A 25,223-nucleotide genomic window follows, 5' to 3' on the forward strand; every position below is an offset into this window, starting at 1 on the left:
GACTTTTCATTCAGGGGCCTGCCTGTTGTTTACTCATACCTTGAGGAAGGTCTCAGGCCTGAAACTTTCTTGTATACCTTTAGCTCCTAAGGATACTGGGAGACCTGCTGAGTTCCTCTTGCATTTTTGTGTTCAGAAGGTGAGCTGTTTGGAATGCCGGTGACAAGTTGATAAGAATGAGTTTATTGTACATAGGCACCAAGACTTTTACTTGCTGCAGCCAAACAGGTGCTTGTAAAGAAAGCCACTGATAGTAAATTGATTGAATTAAATTAAAAGAGGAGATGATCCTTGAACATTTAAAATTTCACCCCTAAATCAAAGGTTGTCTTGTACACCAAATGTAAAATCCGAAACTTTATGGTGAAGTCTCAGGGCTCACCCGTAGGGTCCATCCGACTGCCATCAGCTCTGGACAGGCTATAAACGGCCTGTTAAAGGAGCCGACAGTGGTTTATTTTAAAGTATGCAAATAAATCATAAACTTTAACTGAGTACTTTGCTTTTAAAATATTGTGAATTAGGATATTAAATGTGCCTTGCAGCATCACTCCACTGGTCAGCGGTAAATGCCAGATTTGGGGCATTCTGAGACAGCAAGTCTAGCTGAAAACCTACATTTTAGGTGGAAATTCAAGATGTGGTCTTATAAATGAATCATCTTATAAATATTCACAGTGGTGCTGAGCCTGTTGTCAGAGCTAGTTGGAGCCAGTGGAAGGGTAATTGTCACTGTCATCTTCTTCTTCTTTGGCTTGGCTTCACTGACGAAGATTTATGGAGGGGTATGTCCATGTCTGCTGCAGGCTCGTTGGTGACTGACAAGTCCGATGTGGGACAGGCAGGCACGGTTCCAGCGGTTGCAAGGGAAAATTGCTTGGTTGGGTGTTGGGTTTTTCCTCCTTTGTGTTTTGTCAGTGAGGTGGGCTCTGTAGTCTTCTTCAAAGGAGGTTGCTGCCCGCCGAACTGTGAGGCGCCAAGATGCACGGTTGGAGGCGATATCAGCCCACTGGCAGTGGTCAATGTGGCAGGCACCAAGAAATTTCTTTAAGCAGTCCTTGTACCTCTTCTTTGATACACCTCTGTCTCGGTGGCCAGTGGAGAGCTCGCCATATAACACGATCTTGGGAAGGCGATGGTCCTCCATTCTGGAGACGTGACCCACCCAGCACAGTTGGGTCTTCAGCAGCATAGATTTAATGCTTGCGGACTCTGCCAGCTCGAGTACTTCAATGTTGGTGATGAAGTCATTCCAATGAATGTTGAGGATGGAGCGGAGACAGCGCTGATGGAAGCGTTCTAGGAGCCGTAGATGATGCCGGTAGAGGACCCATGATTCGCAGCCGAACAGGAGCATGGGTATGACACGGCTCTGTTCACGCTGATCTTTGTGTGTTTCTTCAGGTGGTTGTTGTCATCAATGGCTTGGGAAACCCCAGCCTTGAGATACAGGGTCTTGCATCTCGGAATGCTGGGAATTCCCGGCAGAGAATGAGCTCTCAGGAATGTGCTTTCATCCTTCAGCATGCTCTAGCTAGCTGTTAGCTCCGTCCACTATCACGTGCACCCTCCGCGGGAATCACAACCATCACACTGGGTGTGGAGTGATGTAAAGTCTACCCAGGCTTCAGGTTTCACCCTCTCCTTCCCTTGCACAAGTCTGCGTGCAGCCTCAGCCTCTCGCCCTCTCCGTGACGTGGATGCTCCTTGGCAGAGGGACTGCTGCTTGATTAGCCATTTGCATAGTTCAGACTTAGTTCAGCGTGAAACTGTTACAAACTTGCTTCCTGTGAGTGGCCACCCGGTTGGTCAGAAATATACAATGTCATCTCACTTGGGCAACGAGCACTGCAATGTGATTTATGTCATTCTTGCATGCTCTTTGCACTCAGACACTTGAATGAAACACATTTGTGCCAAGTGTAACATCTGCATTTTGTCACACTGCATCTGCCAATCTGTTTATTCCTGCATTGCACATCAAAGGTGCTACAGACTCAATTGTATTGTAAGAGTTGCCATCTGACCTCGTAAATGTGGGCTTGCTCTTAATTTTTAAAAATAACTTGTATAGATACATGGATAGGAGAGGTCTGGAGGGTTATGGAATGGGTGCAGGCCAATGAGACGAGCGGAATAATGTTTTCGTCACACACTGGAAGGGCCGAATGTTTTCAGTGCTGTAGTGTTCTATGGTTCTAAGTGCTACATGAATAATTTTCGTTTGTTAATCTTTAGATATGAACAGGTAATTGTTCAACCTTCACCACTGGACGTTGCTGTGCGACCTTATTGAATCTGCCACTTGCTGTAATATGTGTCTCATGATATGTCAGGAGAAAAGTTTCCTGCTGTGGTCCAGGTACAAATGGGTAATATATTCCAAAATAACTCATTCTTCCTTCTGCTGCTTTTAAACTTTCTGAACACCCTGATTAGATTTGAGTCTGTAACTTGTACCATTCATTGCGTGATCAGACCTAACATTTACTGAGTGGTGGTGGACTGGAATCTGATGAGAATCTGGTCTTTCCACAGCATGGAGTGCAAGGGGATTGAGACTGGTTCTCATAGGAAAGCTGTGGACTCACTGAGAGATTTGCATTTGATCTTTCAAAAACATTACATCAAAGCAGGTTTCCTGCTTTAAGGCAGCAGTCAGCAGTTGGTGGAACAAAACAAAACAATCTTCACATCCAGCCTGTTATTCACTTAGGTGCTTCTCCCCATGCTTTCATTACTGGAGGAGTAGTCAGAGCCCAGGACTCTCATTGTGGTAGCTGAAATATTTCAATTCAACCTGGAAACTAATATTGGCATAGAGTTACTGGGGTATTGTACAAATCCATCTGGTTGTCCTTCAGCAGAGGAAATCCACATGAGCAAATATTCAGCCAGCGGAGCACCTTGGTCAATCTGTGCTTGTAGCAGCTGTTAGAATCAAGTTGTGTGAAACAGCAATGGCACCGCCCAGGATGAAGAGCTGGCTAATCCCTGCTTAGTAAGAGTAACCCTAGTCAGAGGCTTTATCTGCAAACTGGACGGAGGAGTGATTTAATTATCTATAATGTTATTGCTCGTCTTTACAGGCAGCTCCATAGAGGGGGAGGAACCTGCAGATGCAACGACGGTTAAATGTTTTCAAAGAATGAGGCTGAAAATAAAGTAAAATGCTTTAAGGTTTATATATTCATGCAAGTGAAGTTTGTTCAGTGTAAGTACAGAAGAGTATTTTTAAACATTTTATTCTTAATGCAGGTGTATTAGTTGGGGATTGCAAGAATACCTTGAGCAACTGGAAAGTACACTTATCCAGCATCTACCAATCTCCATGAATGCTGGATATCAGCGGTTTTACTGTATTGTTTTAATGTCTTATTGTAGAATACTTCATAATAGACTACATCCATCTTGTGTCTGCCCACTCCACCAGTCTGTCCATCCTTTTGATTACTATTCACAATCTCCTGCGCCTCCAAGTTCAGTGTCATCTAACAATATGCCCTATAATGCCCAATCAGAGCACCTTGGGGAACTCTTGTACACCCTGTCCTCTAGCCTGAGAAATTGCCACTCTGTGTTTCCATCTTGTTATAGACAGAAAATCATTGTGTCAAACACCATGGAAACAGGCCCCTCAGCCCCCTCTTGCTGGCCAATATGTCCCACTCACACTAGACCCATCTGCCTACATTTGGCCGATATCCCATTGAACCCATCCTATCCATGTATCTGATTTTTTTTATTGTAATAAAGAAACCTGTGTTCTTTTATAACAACCACAGTATTCTTTAATTGGCCAAAGTATACAAGATCATGTGGAGGCATCAATCTTAAATCCAATCGAAGCTGCCATAAATTACTTTCTGACTCCCTCTAGTGGTTAGGAGAATCACTAATGCTTTATCACTACATACCCTTTCCTTGAGATGTTTAATCTAGCAATATGAAGGCCACTACGACCCAAGGACCTCGCTGCCACATCCCAGCTTGCTTGGCCATGGCACACAAACCATGGGTGTAAAGGTTGGGGCCAGTACTGCGCACACTGCACTCTACCTAAAAGCTCCTTTGCGCAGGCCCGAGGACATGTCCACGTCCTCCCCCTCTTTCCCTTGTAATCGCTGCAACCGTGTATGCCTGTCCCGCATCGGACTTGTCAGCCACCAACGAGCCTGCAGCTGACGTGGACATTACCCCTCCATAAATCTTCATCTGCGAAGCCAAGCCAAAGAAGAAAGAAAAGAAGATGACACACTAATTTCAATTTAAAGTTCAACACAAATGTTAACACAACATCAGCAGCACAAACATTTTAAGTGTAGTTGTTTTTCTTTTAAAGGTTCAGTCTGTCAGATGCATTGATAATGGGTTTGGATCTTTATGCCAAAGATGCTTGTATCAGCTCTGCTGGTCCACTACTGTCTAGCACTTGTGGTGTTTCCTCTGAGCTTTGCAGGTTGGATCTTCTGGATTCATCTGTTCCTGCAGTGTCTCTTGCATTTTCAGCAGGCTCTTTTGATTCCTCCTCAGTATTTGACTATTCTCTGATCTGACAGGGTAGGATCATGGATTTACTTCCTCCAGAACAGGGGCTTTTTGTCCCAGGTGTTGGAATCTCTGAGTCTCTCCATGTCATGCTGTGCCAGTGGGCCTAAGCTTCTTGCTGACTTGTCATAGTTTACTTTTTTGTCTCCATTGCAGATGCTTTTGTTTCCATTCGACATCTTTGACATCTCTGTTCTGTCTGAGTAGAAACCTGATGACAGCACTCAGCTCAGCTCTGATGTCATAGTATGACTAACACTCACCTCTAGTCCATCCTTTATTCAAATTCATGGTGACCTTCTGTAGAATTGTGTCCTTTTCTCTTTTAGTTGTGATCTGCTTGGATTTCATATGGGAAGTGATTCAGTGATCATGTTTATGTGGAGATTCACATCCATCTCTGTGGAACTCTCATTTTGTGCTTCACTCTGCATCGTTGCCCTGGTCAATGCAGCAGCTGATGCAATAAGTTTCTCTGGTGTGGACATCAATTCTAAGTCATAACTTTGGAGCTTCATCATCAGTCTTTGGATTCTCGGTGACATCTCACTGAGATTTTTCTTGAATATCACTATTAATGGCTTGTGGTCTGTCTCTGCCATGAATGTTGGTCGACCATACACATAATAGTGGAATTTCTCAAGTGCATAGATGAGACCCAGGCACTATTTCTCGATGTGTAGGTATCAACATTCAAAAGTTGTCATCGTCCATTATGTGTATGCTACTGGCCTCCAATCTTCTCCCACAGCCTGAATCAGCAAGGTACCTATTCCATGTTTTGAAGAATCCATAGATATTTTTGTCTTTTGGGATGCGTCAAGAATGAGAAAAGTACTGGTTCAGTAGTTAGAATGGTCTTCAGTCATCCCCATTCTTCCTCGTGGTTGTCTGTCCACTTGAATTCACATTTGTCCTGTAATAACTTCCTCAGGTACATTTTTTTGGACAACAGGTTTGGTTTGAATTTACCAATGAAATTGATCATTCCCAGCACTCTCAATGTCTTATTGTAGAATACTTCATAATAGACTACATCCATCTTGTGTCTGCCCACTCCACCAGTCTGTCCATCCTTTTGGAGTATTACTATTGTCTATGGGTCTGGGCTCCTCTAAAATTGCTTTCACCTTGCTCTTGTCTGGCTTCACACCTGCTTCTGACAGTTTATCTCCCAGAAAGGTGATTTCCATCACACCAAACTAATATTTTTCTGTTTAGCTTTAATCCATACTTCTGGATGTGTTGCAGCACTTTGATGTGCCTCTCATTGTGTTATTCTTGAGTTGGTTCCCATAGGATCATGTCATCCATGTACACACGTACCCAATATTTGGTTCTATGATGTACCCCATTGTCCTGTGAAACACTTCTGGAGCTGAAGAAATTCCAAAAGGCTTCCTCAGACAGGAGTATTGGCCAAATTGTGTATTTTGTGCCATCCTCATGCAGTTTTATTTGCTAGAAGCTCTGGGATGCATCTAAATTAGTGAAAAACTTTGCACCGGCCATTTCATTTCTAATTTCAATCCTGGTTGGAATCGGATAATGTTTCCTCTTTATATTGACATTCAAGTCTGTTGGGTCCATGCACACACATAGGTCACTGTTCTTTTTAACACACACCATTGCATTCACCCATTCTGTGGGCTCCTCCACTTTCTTTATGACCCCTAGTGACATCATTTGGACGGATTCCTTTTTGAGCTTTTCTTTTAGTGGCACTGGAACCCACCTCGGGCCATGTACTACTGGCCGTGCGTCCTCCTTTAACTGTATCTTAGAGGTGAATGGTGGAACTCCAACCCCCTTGAAGATGTCAGGAAATTGATCCAATATTTCCTCTACGCTGTTCCATGCATTGTCCCTGTTAATGTGGTACACCCCTTGACTAGATTTAAGTTTACACATGTTTTGTCATCAAGCAGTGATTCATGTCCATCTGGAACTACTGTGAACCTGAGATGGTGCTCTCTTCAACTTTCACCTTGAGTTTACATGTATCTTTCATGTCAATGCTCTGTCTATTCTCAGCTTTGAGCTGTACAGGATTTGCATGGATGTATGGCTTTATCTTCATTGCCCTGATGTCACGCTCACAGATCAAATTGAACCTTTGACCCTGTGTCGAGCTTTAAAGGAATATTTTGTCCATTTGTATGTAGTGACACAGTCCACTTGTCCTGCTCGACTCTGTTCACACTTGGCTGTTCAGTGTCTGTTGGTTGATAATCTTCCTGCACTACCAGGCCACTTAAAAAGTGTATAATTGAGGGCAATTTCTTCTATAGTGTGTACAGTGTACACACTTTCACTTCTGTTTGGTTTCCCTTTGCATAGTAATTCTGCCCTTTGCACTTATTACAGACTTTTCCATAGGCTGAGCATTGTTTTGGTGCATGTTGAGTGCCACATATAACCAAATATATAACCATATAACAATTACAGCACAGATCCAGGCCAATTTGGCCCATCTAGTCCATGCCCAACACTTGCTCCCACCTAATCCCTCTGACCAACACTCAATCTCCAACCCTCCATTCCTTTCCTGTCCATACACATATCCAACTTCTCCTTAAATGTTAATATCAAGCCTGCCTCTACCACTGTGTCCGGAAGATCATTCCACACATCCACCACTCTCTGAATAAAGAAGCCTTCCCTTATGTTTCCTCTAAACATTTGTCCCTAACTCTCAACTTGTGTCCTCTTGTTTGTATCTCCCCCTTTCTTAAAGGAAAAAGCCTCTCCATATCCACTCTATCTATACCCGTAATAATTTTAAGAACCTCAAACAATTCCCCTCTCAACCTCTACACTCCAAAGAATAAAGTCCAAACTTATTTAACCTTTCCCTGTAACCCCAGCAACATCCTAGTAAATCTTCTCTGCACTCTCCCCATTTTGTTGATATCTTTCCAATATTTTAGTGATCAAAACTGTACATAATACTCCAAATTTGGCCTCACCAATGCCTTGTACAATTGTAACAAAACATCCCAGCTCCTACACTCAATGTTCTGTTTTATAAAGAGCAACATACCATAAGCTTTCTTCACTACCCTATCCACGAGTAACTTCACCTTCAGGGAACTATATATCATTTCCTAGATCCCTCTGGTCCATTCACCATGTATGTTCTATTTTGATTAGCCCTACAAAAATTTAACATTTAACACTTATCTGCATTAAATTCCATCTGCCATCTTTCAGCCCACTCTTCTAAATGGCCTAAATCCCTCTGCAAGCTTTGAAACTCTTCTTCATTATCCACAGCTCCTCCTATCTTAGTATCATCCACATATTTACTAATCCAATTTCCCAATCCATCATCCAGATCATGAATGTATATGACAAACAGTAATGGGCCCAATACTGAACCTTAAGGCACACACCACTAGACACCAGCTTCCAATCCGGCAAACAGTTATCTACCACTACTCTCTGACATCTACCATCACCCATTGTTGAATCCATTTTACTTCTTCAATGTTAATACCTAATGATTGAACCTTCCTAAATATCCTTCCCTGAGGAAATTTATCAAAGACCTTACTAAAGTCCATATATACAACATTCACCACCTTACCCTCAACAAATTTCCTAGTCACCTCCTCAAAAAATTCAATAAGGTTTGTCAAACATGATTTTTCCCCTCACTATCCATGTTGACTATTCCTAATCAAACCCTGCCCATCCAAATATTGATATATACCATCTCTTAAGAATATTTTCCATTAACTTACCCAACACCCACTGACATCAAACTTACAGGCCTATAATTACTAGATTTACTCCTAGCATCTTTTTTAAAATAATGGAACTACATGAGGTACCCTCCAATCCTCCGGCACTACTCCCATTACTAATGACATTTTAAATATCTCCATCAAAGCCCCTACTATTTCTACACTAATCTCCCTCAAGGCCCAAGGGACCTGGAGACTTACCCACCTTTATTTTCTTTAAAAGCACCAGAATTTCCTCTTCTTTAATCATCACCGTTTCCATAACTTCCCTACATTTCCATTATTTTACACAGATGAATATCCTTGTCCTTAGTAAATACTGAAAAAAAATACTGTTCAAAATCTCCCCCATCTCCTTTGGCTCCACGCATAGCCACCCCCTTATCATCCTCTAGGGGTCCCTCACTATACTTTTGCTCCTCATATATCTGTAGAAACCCTTTGGATTTATTGTCACCCTACTTGACAACACAACCTCATATCTCCTCTTAGCCTTTCTAATTTCCTTCTTAAGATTCATTTTACAATCTTTATATTCCTCTAACACCTCATTTACTTCATGCTGTCTATACTTGTTGTGCACCTCTCTCTTTTTCTAAACCATATTTCTAATATCCCTTGAAAACCAAGGCTCCTAAAACATTTAACCTTTCCTTTCATCCTAACAGGAATGTACCATCTCTGTACCCTTAAAATTTCACCCATTTTCCTTCTACATCCTTCCCATAAAACCATTTATCCCAGTCCACACCTTCCAAATCCTTTCTCATCTCCTTAAAATGAGCCTTCCCCCAGTTAAAAATCTCAACCTCAGGTCCAGACCTATCTTTCTCCATAATTATTTTGAAACCAATTCACACTTGAATGTCTCTCTATCTTTCTGTTGTTTCCTATATCTCGTTTTTTGTTTGTCTGTGTTGTCATCCACTGTGGCTTCATTTTCACTGGCTTTTGCCCTCTCACCACACTTTTTTGTGGGCTGCAGAACTAATTTATTGGCCTGGCATATCTTCACAGCTCCAGCTAAGGTAAGCTCTGTCTCTCACAGCAACCTCCTTCACTTTCTTGTCAATAATCCCGGACACAATTTGATCACGGATCATTGAATCTTGCAGTGATCCAAAATTGCTTCTCTTTCTCTGACTGTAAGAGGCGCTTCAGGCAATTTCTGCCGATGGCAAGTTTGTCAGCCTTACAGCAGGCAAAAGCAATTCAGTGTAATATGACACCGTTTATTACAATATAATAAATTGAATCTTGATCTTGAATCTTTGTTTGAACAACCTTCACTCGTGGTCAACATTTCCAGTCCAATATACAATGTCAGGAGCATTTACACTCTGCATATCTCTGCTGATAACAATTGATGCACACCCTGGTGTTTCTTCTACTCATGGTACCTTGTGATGTTTCTTTTATTGTTATAAAGAAGCTAGAGTTCTTTTAAAACAACTGTACTTTATTAGCTAAAGTACACAAGATTGTGGGGAGACCTCTATCTTGAATCCAACTGTCACAAACTAGTCTCCGACTCCCTCTAGTTGTCAGGAGGATTACTAGCACTCTATCTCTACAGTATCCATTCAATTTTTCCTTAAACATTGCAACAGTACATATCTCAACCTGTTCCATACATTGCAGAGGCAATGTTTTCTCTGTGGGCTTCATTATCAAGGATCAACCTGTTCGACAGCACACTCAAGTAACTTTTGAAACTCCATGTCCACCACATCAACATCTAGATGGCTTCTCTCTGTTACCTCATTAAAAACTGTATCAGATTAGTTTCCCTTCGCCAATCCATGCTGATTTTCCTCAAGCAAGCAGCCAACATCACAAAGGACCCCCATCACCCTGGTCACACTGCTACCTTTGTGCAAAGGGTACAGGAGCCTGAAGGCCAGCGCTCCAGTTTAACAACAGTTTCTTTTTGACAGACATCAGGCTCTTGTTACCCTAATCAAGGACTGCTCCCACTCTGAATATTTATCAGAGTTCTTTTTGCATTGATTGACCTGTTTTAATCCAATTAAGTGGGGGATTTTTTTGATGTTTTTGGAGTTGTTTTCTGCAAAGTGCCTGTAAGTCACAGCAAGTAAGAATTTTGGTGCATGTGTACATTGCACAATGTATATGACAAGAAACATTCTCATTATCAGAAACCCACATGTCCAAGTCATTGCAAATTCTGCTGATAATTATTTTTTCATAGGTTTCCCCAACCATAGAGTTTAACTGTTCTTGCTGCTCCACTTTTGTAAAGTGGTGTAAGGTTGCCAGAGTCCTCAGAAACTACTCCCCATCGTCAGGTGTTGGGAGATAGTGGTGATGCCTTCTGCAACTTCCACCTTACTTCCTGTCTAGACCAGATAATTAGACATCAGAAGAAAACACTTTATACTCAGCAGTCTCCAACCAGAATGAATCAATATTGACTTCACCAATCTTTGTTAACCTCTCCCCCCACACTTACCCTACTCTGTTCCCCTTCCTCCAGCTCCCCACCCTCTTCCCTTCCTTCCATCAGAGAGCAACTCTTCTTTGTTCTCAGCTCTTGCCACATCACATCTCAGCTTTATCTCCTCTCCCCTTACAAATGTACCTACGATCTCTTACCTGTTAGCCTGTGCTCCCCCTCCCTTCACCCTCCCCGCACCTTTTCAATTCACGTATCTGCCTGATTTTTGATTTTCCTGACAAAGGAACACTGACTCCCTTTTAATTCCTGTAGATGATATGAGACCTGTTGTATTTCTCCAGCAGTTTTGTGCATAGAACTAGATAGTGGCATCTGCAGATTTCCTTGCTTATCTGCTTTGCTTAGATACAGTTTTTGCAGCCAGTGCTTAATTCCTTCCCTTAGACAAACCTGTTCTCATCTGGTTCGTAACACCTCTCTCTATTCCTTCTGTCTACCCTCCTCCAAGGTGTAGGTGGCATGAATAGATTTGACTGGATTCATATATGATAGACATTCCAGAGGCATGGTTCCAGATGACAAAAATTGGGAGTTAATTATTCCAGGAAGCTTCTATTTCAGGTTGATATGAAATAGAAACTACCTGGAATAATTAACTTCCTAGGCTAATTTTAGAACATAGGAACATAGGAAGTAGGAACAGGAGTAGGCCAAAAATGGCCCATCGAGCCTGCTCCGCCATTCAATATGATCATGGCTGATCTAATTTATGACCTAACTCCACCTACCTGCCTTCCCCCATATCCCCTAATTCCTTTATCATGTAAAAGTTTATCTAACCGAATTTTAAATATGTTTAATGAGGCAGCCTCAACCACTTCCCTGGTTAGGGAATTCCAAACATTCACTACTCTCTGGGAAAAACTATTTTTCCTCATCTCTGTCCTAAATCTACTCCCCCGAATCTTGAGACTGTGTCCTCTCGTTTTAGTTTCGCCGGCCAGCTCAAAAAACCTTCCTACATCTATCCTATCCATACCCTTCATAATCCTATATGTTTCTATAAGATCTCCTCTCATTCTTCTGAACTCGAGCGAATACAATCCTAGATGATTTAATCTTTCATCATAAGTCAACCTCTTCATCCCAGGGGTCATAGTCATCAAAGTCATAGAAGACAGATACAAATTAAAAACTACCTCTGATGTTCTTCAATGGGGAAAAATAAGAGGTGTGGAGGAATTTTAGCTTCAGAAATTCACAAGTAGAATTAATTTGGGGGAAACTGGAAGAATTGAAATTAGTTTTTTTTAAACTAGACGTTTACATTTGAAGAATACAAGGCTCCAGATTGAGCCAAGGCAGACACGGAAAGTACCTACTAGGATATGACGGTAAATAAGCAATGGTAACACTTACAGAGCAAATGCATAATTTACAAGTAATGTATATCCCCTAAAGGCAAAATAAAATGAAAACAGGAAAAATGATCCAGTCTGGCTCTTATGACAAGAGATCAAAGGAAAAGTAAATACTGTTGCCAAAAATGCAGGAAATCTCATTGGGAAATTTGGAGAATCCATCAAAGGACAAAGGCAGGAGAGAGAAGAGTCAATGGAGAGTCATAGAATTATTGAGCACGGATGCAATGTTCCGCCATCTCACCTGTGGTGAACGGCAAAACAAATATTTCTGCCAGTTCCTTCCCTAGCTCCCACAATGTTTCGCAGAAACACTTGGGCAGGACTACCCACCTTCACACGCTTGAACACTTCAGCTCCCCTTTTGCAATGTGAATGCATTTCAGGACATGGCTATCATCATTTTTGAATTCTCCAGCTTCGCGCCCACAGGAAGGATGGCTGGGAAGTATTCATTTCAAGCCTTGCTCTTCTCCTGGGGCTCTGCACAAAGCCGACCCCATTGATTTTTAAGGGGATCCATTCTCTCCTAGTTACCCTCTGATCTTAATATTTTTACATAATCTCTTAGAATTCTCTTTTACCTTATCTGCCAAGCCCATTTCATGTCCTATTTTTACCTGCCTGATTTATCCTTTAAATTTTCCAAATCCCTCAGATTTCTCACTATTTCCAGGTGCCCATTCCTGATATCTGCCTCTTTCCTTTTCCTATCTATTTATTTATTTATTTGAACATACAGCACAGTAGCAGGCCATTTTGGCCATGCGTCCGTGCTGGCCAATTTACACCCATTTAACCTATACACTCTGATACGTTTCGAACAAATGAACTAAAGCACCGATATCCCCTATCAACCAGGGTTTTGTAAACCTGCCAAACTTGCCCTGCACTCTAACAGCAAAATGATCCTGAACATATCAAAATCAGAATTTATTGTCATAAATAATGTATAATTTATATAATAATGACCGTTTCTTTGTTAAAGTTTGGAGCCCAAATATGAGATATGGGTTTGAATTTGTAATAGTTTTTTTTTCCCACAGTTGTTGGGGTTTGAAGGTTGTTAGGTAAGTTGATCTCCACTTCTCTTTTTCTTCTTTCTTTTGGGGTAGATTAGAGAGGGGCTGAGAGGGATGGGTGGGTTATGGTTGGGGGGGGGGGGTGAGAGATTATATTGGATAAATATTATGTATCTATTTGTATTTTGACTGTATGATTTATTTTGGAAAAAAAATAATTTATTGTCATGAACAAGTCATGAAATTTGGTGTTTTGTGGCAGCATCAAAGAGCAAACATTCATATTATAACCATTACTATAAAAAATAAAATAATACTAACAAAAATAGTGCATGAAAAGTAACGTAGTATCTTTGGTTCATTGATTATTCAGGAATCTGATGGCAGCGGGGAAGAAGCTGCCCTTGTGCCGCTGAGTGCTCGTCTTTAGGCTCCTGGACCTTTTCCCTGATGGTAGCAGAGGGAAGAGGACATGGCCTGGGTGTTGACGGTCTTTGAGGATAGAAGCTGCTTTTTCAAGACATCACCTCATGTTCATGACCTCGATGGAGTGAAGTCTGGTGCCTGTGGAGTTTATTCTTGCCCTGTGAAATAGCGCCTCCATACCAGGCAGTGATGCAACTAGCCAGAATGCTCTCTACAGTACACCTGTCGAAGTTTATGACAGTTTATGAAAGCCCATCCCTCTTTTAAAAGCCTCCCACTTGCCAGTCATCATTTCACATTGAAACAATCTCTCCTCACTAAACTTTGCAAATATTTGTCTATTGACATCAAGCCTGGCCTTGGCCAATCCTCAGACTTTAACTCATGGGCCAGTCCTATCTTTTCCTTAACTATTTCCTTAACTGCTCCCAAAGTACTCACCCGCTGAAACTTCAATACTTGCCCTGGCTCATTTTCCAGTTGGAGTTCCAGTCCTGCCCTCTTTCAAGTGGGAAACATCTACATATAAAGACCATAAGATCATAAGAAATATTCAAGATATAACAAAACAAACATTTGATGTGACATGAAATTTCACTTAGTCTATCATAAGGCAGAAAGAGATTCACCGTCAGCAGAAATTGCTAGGTGCCCCTTACAGTGAGATGAAGTGAAACAGAGAGTTCCCGCAGAGTCACTGAATGTCCAAGGATTTGCCTCCAGCACACCTACATCCTCTACAGCCACACGGACTTCAGCCCAAATCATCAACGACCCAAGTTCCAGATCCAAACCTCCGACATGATCAGGAAGCCATCAGCACCCTCTCGCATCCTGGTTTCAATTCACGGTTTCCCTTCAGCCAGTCTCCAGCAGCCAACAGCCTACATGGGTTCCTCATCTCGATTCACCCACAGCCCCACTGCCTGTGTGCTCTTCCACCTCAGAGCCACTCACTGGTCTGCCTCCATGGTCACCATCTCGTGAATCATCTCCTCTGTTTCTCCTTCTCAAATAGGGAGTGATCTTCCTGTCTGCTGGTGCCCTATACCAGGCCTCTGCTTCCCTAGAGTCTCCCATCCCCTCAGGGTAAATGTTGATCATAGGCACTGCCATCTTTTAAAAAATATTTTATTTAAAAATTTTAAAACCATATAACATCAATTATAATAAAATTCATTTACAGAAAATATATACCCCCCAACCTCCCTCTCACTCCCCACTAATACTCACCCTCTTTCCCCTATATTAGATCCCATTAAGAAAGACAAAAGAGATTATCAATTATATATAATTCAGCAATCCAGCTGTGAAACCAAGATGTCTCACTGGAATGGATTGAGAGCTTAAATCTTCAAACCAAGAATTCTTAAATATGGGCTCCATACTTTTACAATAAAAATGATAATTATCCCTCAAATTATATGTTATCTTTTCAAGAGGGATAGAAGATTTAATTTCAGTATCCCACCTTTGCATTGCTAGAGCTAAATCAGATTTCCAAGTAATATCCAAATATTTCTTAGTTACAGCCAAAGCTAAATGTAAAAGTTCAATTTGTTACATAGTCAGTCTTAATCTTAAAGCAATCATATTAATGTCTCCTAATAAAAACAATGTTGGATCAAATGGAAGTTTAACTTTTAATACTTTTTCCAAGAATAATTTAACTTGTATCCAAAAAGTCTTAACTTTAGAACAAATCTAAGTCAAATGAAGGAAAGAGCCTATCTCTTCACCACATCTAAAACATAAATCTGAAGACATTAAATGAAATCTCTTTAATTTTTAATGGGTTAAGTATAATTGATGTATAAATTCTGTTGTACTAATCTGTACCTTATATTTATAACCTTAGTCATATTATCTTTGCATAAATTCCTCCAAACATTTTCATTTATCTTCCTATTCAAATCAGTTTCCTATTTTAATCTTGATTTATGAATGTTTGGTTTAAACATTTTACTTTGTAATAATTTATACATCTTGGAAATAAATTTATTTATTCTCCTTTAGTAATAACTCTAAAGCAAATTATCTAGGTAACTTTAAACTATAGCCTAATGTTTTAGTTAAAAAAGCTTTTACTTGATAATAACAAAAAATTATTATTAGCGATCTCATATTTTTCCCTCATTTGATTTTAAAAGATATAAAGTTCCCTGCTTCAAAACAATCTTCAACATTTTAATCCCCAATTGCTTACATATCTTCAAAAACTGATTATTAACAGTAAAAGGGAAAAGCTTATTTTGATTTAAAGTGTTTTAGTTGAAATCTTATCTTTTCCACTTACCTCATAATCAATTTTATTCCATAATTGAAATAAATGCTTTAATATCGGTGGATCTCTACCAATTAACAATTTTGAATTCTATTTATAAATAAATGTTTGTATACATTGTTCATCAATTTTACCTAACTGAGGATTTATTTAAGTCAAACATTCATTAATATGTTTCAATTGGGCAGCTTTATAATAATTCTGAAAATGTGGAAGTTGTAAGCCACCTAATTCAAATTTTGAAGTTAATATTTTCAAGGATACTCTAGCCATTTCCCTTTTCCATAAAAAAATTTCTAATAATTAAGTTAAGATCTTTAAAAAAAATTTGAAGTATTTGAAAAGGAATAGACTGGAAAAAAAATTGGATAATTGGAAAGATATTCATTTTAATACAGTTCACTCTACATATTAATGTTATAGGTAAATCATTCTACCTATTTAAATCATCTTTAATTTTATTAAGTAACTGTAAAAGTTCAATTTATACAAATTATCTAAATTTTTTATCAATTTTAATACATAAATATTTAATTGGATTTTGTGTCCATTTAAATTGAGCAATTTGTTTACATCGATCATAATCTTCAACTAACAGCATAACTTCATTTTGTCCCAAATAATTTTATAACCAGATAGTTCCTTATAATCTTGTAATTTCTTATATAAAAAAGATAATAATTTTTCAGGATCTGTTATATAGATTAATACACCATCTGTAAATCTACTAATCATATTCCTCTTTATTGACTTTAATTCATTTAATACTAACATCTTGTCTAATTAATTGTGCTAATGGATCAATTGCCAAAACAAATAATGCTGGAGACAAAGGACAACCTTGTCTAGCTGATCTGGTTAATGAAAAAGGAGAAGAAACTTGTCCATTAGTCACTACTCTAGCCAAAGGATTTAATAAATATTAATCCAAATTGAATTTTTAAAAAACTTTAAATAAATAATCCCATTTTAATCTATCAAAAGCCTTTTCAGCATCTAGTGATAAAATTAAAGCTAAATCTGACTTATTCTGAGAAACATGAATTAAACTAATTAATTTAGCAATATTATTGGCACAGTATCCCTTTTTAACAAATTAAGATTGATCTAAATGAACCAATTCTGGTAAATATACATTCAAGCTAATGGCCAAAACTTTAGCTACAATCTTAAAATTAACATTTAATAAATATATAGGTCTGTAAGACTCCAGTTTTAATAAATTTCTATTGTTCTCAGGTACTACTGTTATTATACTATTTTAAAAAGATTCTGGTAATGAACAAGTTTGAGGTTTTTATTTTAATACTTTGATTAATAGAGGCATTAATAAATCTTTAAACTTTTTATAAAATTCACAAGTAAACCCATCTTCACCTGGAGACTTATCATTTTGCATAGTATTCAAAGCCACTAGTCCCACCTACCTGCTCCCTGTCCATAACTTTCCAATCCGCTCACATCCATGCACTTATCCAACCTTCTCTTAAATGACAAAATTGACCCTGCTGCAACCACCTCTTCAGGAATGAAATTCCACTCAGCCACCACTCTCTGAGGGAAAAAGCTTCCTCTTATGTCACTTACAAACCCTAACCCTTAACTTATGACCCCTCTTTCCAATCTCTCCTACCCTCAAGGGGAAGAGCCTATTCATATCTACCTATGAATAGGTAGATATCTCTGCATATCTACCATATTCACATACCTCTATCAAATCCCCCCTTAACCTTCTACTCACCAATGAATGAAGACCAAGTCTATTCAATCTTTCTTTTTATTCTAGATACTGTAATCCAGGCAACATTTTAATAAATTTTCACTGCATCCTCTCTACCTTATTGATATTCTTCCTATAATTTGGGCCCCTGAAAACCATCTTCAATATCCACAACTCCCCCTATTTTTGTATCGTCCGCATATTTACTAACCCAATTTACCACTCCATCATCCAAGTCATTAATGTAAATGACGAACAACAAGGGACCCAAAACCAAATCCTGAGGCACACCGCTTGTCACTGGCCTCCATCATGCCAGACAGTAATTCACCATGACTCTCTAGCATCTATCTTCTAGCCACCATGGGACCCATCTGACTATCTCAACATTAATCTCTAGTGCCTGAACCTTCCTCACCAACATTCCATGTGGAAACTTTTCGAAAACCTTACTGAAATCCAGATAGACTACATCTACTGCTCTACCCTCATCAACCTTCTTAGTCACTTTGTCAAAAATTCAAGATTTTTCAAACATGACCTTCCCCACACAAACCAATGTTAGGTGTCCTGATCAGTCCCTGCCCCTCTAGATACTTACACATATTATCTCCAAGAATACTATTCATTAGTTTAACAACCACCAATGTCAAACTTACTGGCCGATAATTTCTGGGCCCATACCTGGAGCCATTTTTAAACAGAGGAACCATGTTTGTAACATGCTAATCCCACAGCACCATGCCCCTCTCTAGTGACTGTTGAAAAATCATTTGTGTGTGAGCTTGAGTGTGTGTGTGTTTGTGCATGGTTCTGTGTGTGTTTGTGTGTGTATATGTGTGTAAGCTTGAGTGCACATGTGTGTTTGTGTTTCTGTGTCTGTGTGTGCATGCATATCTGTGTGTGTGTCTGTTTCTGTGTGTGTGTTTGAATGTGACTTTGTGTATGTGTATGAGTGCTTCTGTGTGTACATGTGTTTGTGTGTGTCTGTTTATGTGTCTGTGTGTGCATATGTGTATGTGAGTGTGTGTTTGTGTGTGTATGTGTTCATATGGTGGTCTATGTGTGCATGTATGTATTTCTGCGTCTGTATGTGTGTGTGTTTATGTGTGGGACTGTGCATGTGTATGTGTGCGTCTGTATGTTTGTGCATGTTTTTGTTTCTGTGTGTGTTCATGCCTGTGTGTATGTGTGAGTTTATGTGTCTGCGTGTCTCTGTGCTTGTGATTTTGTGAGTGTGCTTGTATGTGTGTTTGTCTGTGTGTATGTATGTACTGTGTGTGCATGTCTGTGTGTGTCTGAGTGTGCTTGTGTCTGCGTATGTGTATGAGAATGCCTGTATGTGTTCATGTGTATGTGCCTGTGTGAGCATATGTGTATGTGTGTGCTTGAGTCTACGTGTGTAGATGTGTATGTTCCGTGTGTGTTTCTCTTTGTGTGTCTGTATGTGTATGTGCACATTTGCCTCTGTGTGTATGTTCATGTGCACTTGTGTGAGTGTGTGTGTTTGTGAGTGAGTATATGTGTTTGAGTGTGTGTCTGTGTGTTTCTGTGTATGTGTGTGTTTCTGTTTATGTGCGTCTGTCTGTCTGTCTATGTGTGTGTGTCTGAATGTGTCTGTGTGTGTGTCTGACTGTGTGTGTGTGTGTCTGTAGCCACTTTCAGGTGGCCACAAAGCTCAACTGTAAAGCTGCACAGAATACTCCTGTGCGGCTGTCGGGTGGCCATCTGAAACCAGAAAAGCCGGCCAGGAGGGTTACTTCCCTAACCCTTCTCTGAGAGGTATAACTATCCTGGTCGGAGTATCGATTGTGTATCGGGCTGCCAGGGGGCGGGCTGATGATGTTGCGGTGACGTCGTCAGCCATCGACTCCAGAGTCAAGGAAGCCAGACTAAAGTAGACCTTCAAATTTTATTTTGCACCCTCTCCCGCTGCCAGTCTCCCCATCTCCTCACCTTCGCCCGTCCGACTCCTGCTGCCGCTAACAGTCTACCCTCCCTCACCCACCCGACTCCCGCTGCCACTGCCGGTCTCTCCCCACCCTCCTTCACCTGCCCAACTCCCACTGCTGCTTCTAGATCCCCCCCAACCCTCACCCGCCTTACTCCCACTGCCACTGCCAGTTGCCACCGCATCCTCTCCCACCCGTCTCCCGTTCCCACTGCCGGTCTGCCCCCCCTTGCCTGCCTGACTCCCACTGCCGGTTTCTCCCCCCAACCCCCGAAGCGGCAGCGGGAGTCGGGCGGGTGAGGGTGGGGGTGGAGAATAGCAGTGGGAGTCGGGCGGGCGAGGGTGGGGGGGGGATCAGCAGAAACAATGGGAGTCTGGCGGGGGAGAGTGGCAGCGGCAGTGGGAGTTGGGCGGTTGAGGGTGGGGGAGAGATGGCAGCGAGAGTCAAGTCATGCCTGAGTTGCTTGTCAGGGATGGCGACGCACTGCTATGACGTGAAGTCAGCGTGGGCGGGACTAGGCGCCTTCCGGAGTAGCCGGCTTTCGCTGCTCGACAGCTAGCAGTCAGCTGGTACGTTTAGGTGCCAGAAAGCCATCCATTCTGCTAGCTGAACTCCTCTAGTCGTGTCTGCAGGCGCCTAATCTTCTATCAGAATACCTGAAAGCGGCTTGTGTGTGTGTCTGTGTGTGTACTGATCCATTCTCATATGCAGTCCCACTACTTTCCTTTCTCATAACCTGACTATTCAGATGTCTATCAATCTTTGCCTTAAATACTCTCAGTGATTTGGCCTCCACAGCTGCCCTTCGTAGTAAATTCCAGATGTTCACCACTCTCTGGTTAAAGAAATTCCTCCACATCTGTTTTAAATGGGTACCTTTTAATACTGAAGTTGCTTGAGAACATTTCTGGGACAAACCTAATATATTCCTCCCCATCCAAGCCTTCAAATCTTTGGAAGTCCCAATCAATATGAGGGAAATTAAAATCCTTTACAATTACAGCCTTATTATTCTTACAATTGTCTGCAATTTCCCAACATTTTTCTCCTCTAATTCCCACTGACTATTCGAGCGCCTAGTCCTACAATCTCATTAAACTCCCATTGGAGTTCAAAGAGGAGGAAATGTGCTTAGGTCTGCGGCTAACATACAACCTCCTGAAGACAGTGGGGGATTCAGACCTGGGTCGCTGGCTCTGTAATATCATGTGCTAACCGCTACACTAACCACGATGACTTAAAATGCAACCTACAATTGAAGAAAATGGTGCCACAGAATGCCTGAAAATGCTGGAATTAATGATTAAGGAAGCAATAAAGTTCACCTGGAAAAGAAGGGTTTGAAAGTAGCTAACCAAAATAGATGGGCTAACCATTTGGTACTGGAATCAAAGGTGATATCCCAGCTGTTCACACTCTCCATTTGTGAGAGGAAAACATGCCGTGGTTCTCAACTTTTTTCTTTCCACTCACATCCCACTTTAAGTAATCCCTATGCCATTGGTGCTCTGTGATTAGTAAGTGTTTGCTTAAGGTGGGATGTGGGTGAAAGAAAAAGTTTGAAAACCACTGTTTTAATTATCCCTGATTGACTTGTTATGTGCATGGTCTCAGAACCCCAAAGGAAATGGGCCAATGAGAATTTTTCTCAAGCAAAATATTTCAGTAACATTTGGGTCGAGAGCAGTGATTCTCAACCTTCCCTTCCTACTCACAATCCTTTACTAATCACAGAGCATAGGGATCACTTAATGTGAGTGGAAAGAAAAAAGTTTGAGAACCATTGTTATAGACCCTGTGATTGAAGTAAAATCAAAAGGCTGGAGAACTGTCGACTTTATATATCAAAACAGAGTTACATAACCAACGTTTCAGGCTTGAGCCCTTCATCAAGGTAAAGAGCAAAATGTCAGCAGGTGCCCAAACAAAATGGTGGAGGGAGGGCAGGAGGAGGGGCATGTTCCCACAGGCTGGAGGTAATAGGTGGATAAGGGAGGGGGAGCACACCAGCAAATAGCGGCAGAAGGGACATTTCTGTGAATGGAGAGGGAAGGGGCGGAGAACTGGAGGAAAGAAGACAGAGGGATGGGAGAAGGAGGGAGAAAGGAGATAGGGGCTGTTAATGAGATGTCGATATTAATGCCGTCTCATTGAAGAGGGCCCAGATTGAATATTAAGTGTTGTTCTTCCAATTTGCAGATGACCTTGGTTTGACAGTACCTGAGGCCATGAACAGACTTGACAGCGCAGGATTGGAGCGCAGAATTGAAATGGTTGGTCACTGGGAGATCCCTGAGGCCATCTCCTAGTCTGCATCCATTCTCTCTGATATAGAGGAAACCATAGCAGGAGCACCACATGCAGTAGGCAAGCCCCTACAGATACACAGGTGAGGTGTTGCTTCACTTGGAAGGACTGCTTGGGGCCCCAAATGGTGGTGAGGGAGAAGGTGTTGATGCATGTGTGGCACTTCCAATGGCCCCAAGGGAAGGTACCGAGGGGGTGATTAATAGGAAGGGATAAGTGGACAAGGGAGTCCCCACAGAAGGCGGAGAGAGGAGGAGAAGGGAAGATGTATCTGGTGTTTGGATTGTGTGGTAGGTGATGGAAATTACGGAGAGTAATATGCTGATTAAGAGGGTGGTGTGGTGGTCAGTGAGAATTAGGGGAATCCTGTTTTTGATGTATCGGTGGGGGGAGGGGACTTGAGGGGGCCAGGGCAGATGAGCAGAAAAAGGAGATACGGTGAGGGCTGCGTTGATGGTGGTGGAGGGGAAACCACATTTTTCGTAAAAGGACGACAGTTCAGATGATCTGGGCTGGAAGACCTCATCTTTGGAGTAGGTGCAATGGAGATGGTGGTACTTAGAGAAAGGAACAGAATCCTTGAAGGAAACTGGTTGTAAAGAAGTGTAGTTGAGATAGTTGTGGGAGTTGGTAGGTTTGTGAAAAAATGTCTGTAGATACTTTGTCTCCTGAGATGGAGACAGAGAGAGCAAGAAAAAAGGGAGAGTTGCCAGAGATGGGCCAAATGAATTTGAGGTCAGGGTGAAAATTAACACCAAAGGGGATAAAGTTGATAAGCTCATCATAGGTCCATGAGTCAGCAATGATGTAGTCATCATTGTAGTGGAGGAAGAGTTGAGGGGCCTTGTCTATGTAGGCTTGCTACGTGGATTGCCCCGCAAAGCCAATAAAAAGGCAGGCACAGCTGGGACCCATGCGGGGTCCCATGGCTGCTCGTTTTACTTGGAGAAAGTGCGATGAGTCAAAGGAGAAGTTATTGAGGGTGAGAACTAGTTCTGGCAGATAGGGGGAGGGTCTGGTGGAGAAGGGACTGGTTAGGTCTCTTGTGAAGAAAGCAACAAAGGGCTTTGAGACCTTCTGTATGGGGGATAGAGGTGTAAAGGGATTGGATGTTCATAGTGAAAATGAGATGGTCATGTTCAGGGAACTGGAAGTCTTTTGAAGAGATGGAGAGCAAGTGAGGTATCGTGGATATAGGCAGGGAGGGATTGGACTAGGGGAGAAAAAAAAGAGTTGAGGTAAGATGATACCAGTTCAGTGGGGGAGGAGTAGGCAGAAACAATGGGTCCACATGAATAATTGGGCTTGTGTATCGTTGGAGGTAAGACCTGGCAGTGTGGGGATAGGGAACAATGTGGTTAGAGGTGTCCAAAAGTGATGATATTAGAGATAGTAGTGGATACAGTGGCTTGATCTTCTGTGGTGGGGTCCTGTGGAAGGGATAAGGAGAAGGAAGTATCTGAGAGCTGTCACGTGGCATTGGCAAGGAAGAGGTCACCAGACCACAATAGCACCACACTTGTCTGCGGGTTTGATGATGAGGTTGGGATTGTGGTGGAGAGTGGAGGGCAGAGCGTTCAGAGGAAGTAAGATTAGAATAATAGAGGGGTGTGGTGAAGTTGAGATGGTTGATGTCTCAGCTGCAATTGGAAATAGAGATTCAGAGTGGGCAGCTGGCCAGGATGAGGTGTCTAAGAGGAGGAAGAAGGTTCAAAGTGGTAGAAGGGGTCTACTGTGGGGTGGGAGGGATGGGGGTAGAGAATCCTGGTGGTGGAAGTGGGCATGGAGATGACAGAAAAGTTCAGCATGGAAGGTGTGGGTGGAGGAGGATGAAGGTAAGCCCTCCACTGAGGACAGAGCATTATGTTTCTGAGAGGGGTATGTAATCAGAGGGGGAGGAGGAGGGTTGGGGAGGTCAGGGAGGGGAGGTAGAAGGTATGGAAGGTCAGAAGTGGCGGGGTGGAGGATCTCAAGAGAGTAAGGGGAAGATGAAAGGGTCTGAGGGTTGGGGGATTGGGAAGAAAAGGGGAGCTCAAAGGAGGAGACGGAGGTTAAGTAGGGAGAGGTGTGAGGGGATGGGGAAGGATAAGGAGTGATGGTAGGGGGATGAGCTTATGAGATCCAGCAGTGCGGTGGGGGTTGGGACCATGGGAAGTTTCTGAGTCTTCAGAGCCATCACGAACACAGATGGGTGGGCGGCCGAGGTAAAAGTCTCCAATGGGTGGGTGGGCAGAGCCAAGGTGAGAGATTCCAAGGGGTGAGCAGCCGGGGCTGAGGTGAGAGACTCCAAGGGGTGGGCAGCCAGGGCCGAGGTGAGAGACTCCAATGGGAGGGTTTGTCTTTATTGGTAGAGAATGAGCACAAGAGGAGAGATCTCTTCCTGGGATCACTGGGGCCCTGGTGAGATGACCCTAGAACATCCATTTCCAGTCACAGATAAGGAATCAGGCAGGCAGGGCTGAGCTGAGAATAAAATTAATACATGGAATTTCCATTGAGGAGGTTCAGCCAGGAGCTATTGAATGGTAAAACTGCAGTGGCTCGCTAACTGGGACGCAAACCGGTGCACAAGATGGCTGATGAACACGGCGACTGCGGAGACCCTGCAGGGTCCCAGGTAACAACCCACACGGTGGGAAGCAGCATGCCACGATGGGAAAACCTACCAATCCGATGCCATGACATCACTCCTGTCATCAGTAGTGGGGAGAGAATATAAGTAGAGCTGCAGTGCAGTAAACCAGTCGTCGACTTCAAACTCTTGGGTGTGAGTCATTCTTCCCACACTTCACAGGAGCACGCACGCTACAGGTCATGGGCTGGCTGCTGATGTATTTGCCTCCCCACATTCTCTGTTGTTAACCAATCCCAGGGCAATACTTCGATTGGCCCTGATGACTAATGTGTTACATGGGAGGTTGGGGCAACGTTTGATATCAGTTGTAGTCACTATTGCGGAAAATGTCAGAGTTATATAGGACACCAAAGTAGGTCTTTGGGCTCACATACACTCCCACCTTCTCATCAGCTGCATCGCCAATTGTCTTCGATACACTTGTCCAGTTTCTTCTTAAAAGCTACTCTCCTGCTTTCACCACTCTTAATACCAGGAAATAATTCTGTAGTTCCCTTGTTATTTTGCTAGTAGCTATTTTATATTCATCACCTTTTAAATCTTATTCTTCTCCAAAGAAGTCTAACGAAACATCTTATCATTTTAGAAATCTTTATTAAGTCACCCTCAGTTTCCCTTTTCAAGAGAAGAGACAATCTGACCATCGTTTCCTGGTAATGATCATATCCCTGCCCTTGTATCTTCCTTTCTGGTATCTCTTGATTCTGTTTCCAGTAGTGATAAGATGTGCACAATATTTT

At 42.0% G+C, this 25,223-nt stretch overlaps 1 long non-coding RNA gene across 7 annotated transcripts in view; it reads left to right on the plus strand.

The window, feature by feature from the left end:
* LOC138740992 (uncharacterized) overlaps positions 1-24,606 on the plus strand; it is a 39,737-nt gene extending 15,131 nt beyond the window's left edge. For 4 of the 7 annotated variants that reach the window (XR_011343250.1, XR_011343249.1, XR_011343251.1 and 1 more), the window contains 4 exons: positions 2,239-2,362; positions 3,090-3,214; positions 21,741-21,930; positions 24,351-24,606. This is a non-coding gene — a long non-coding RNA (uncharacterized lncRNA). Of the gene's footprint in view, positions 1-2,238; positions 2,373-3,089; positions 3,215-21,740; positions 21,931-24,347 lie in introns of all 7 variants that reach the window. The other 3 variants (XR_011343252.1, XR_011343253.1, XR_011343254.1) reach the window with 3 other exon arrangements.
* Positions 24,607-25,223: the final 617 nt, after the last annotated feature.

This window comes from Narcine bancroftii, chromosome 8 (genome assembly GCF_036971445.1).
Source record: "Narcine bancroftii isolate sNarBan1 chromosome 8, sNarBan1.hap1, whole genome shotgun sequence".
NCBI classification, from domain to species: domain Eukaryota; kingdom Metazoa; phylum Chordata; class Chondrichthyes; order Torpediniformes; family Narcinidae; genus Narcine; species Narcine bancroftii.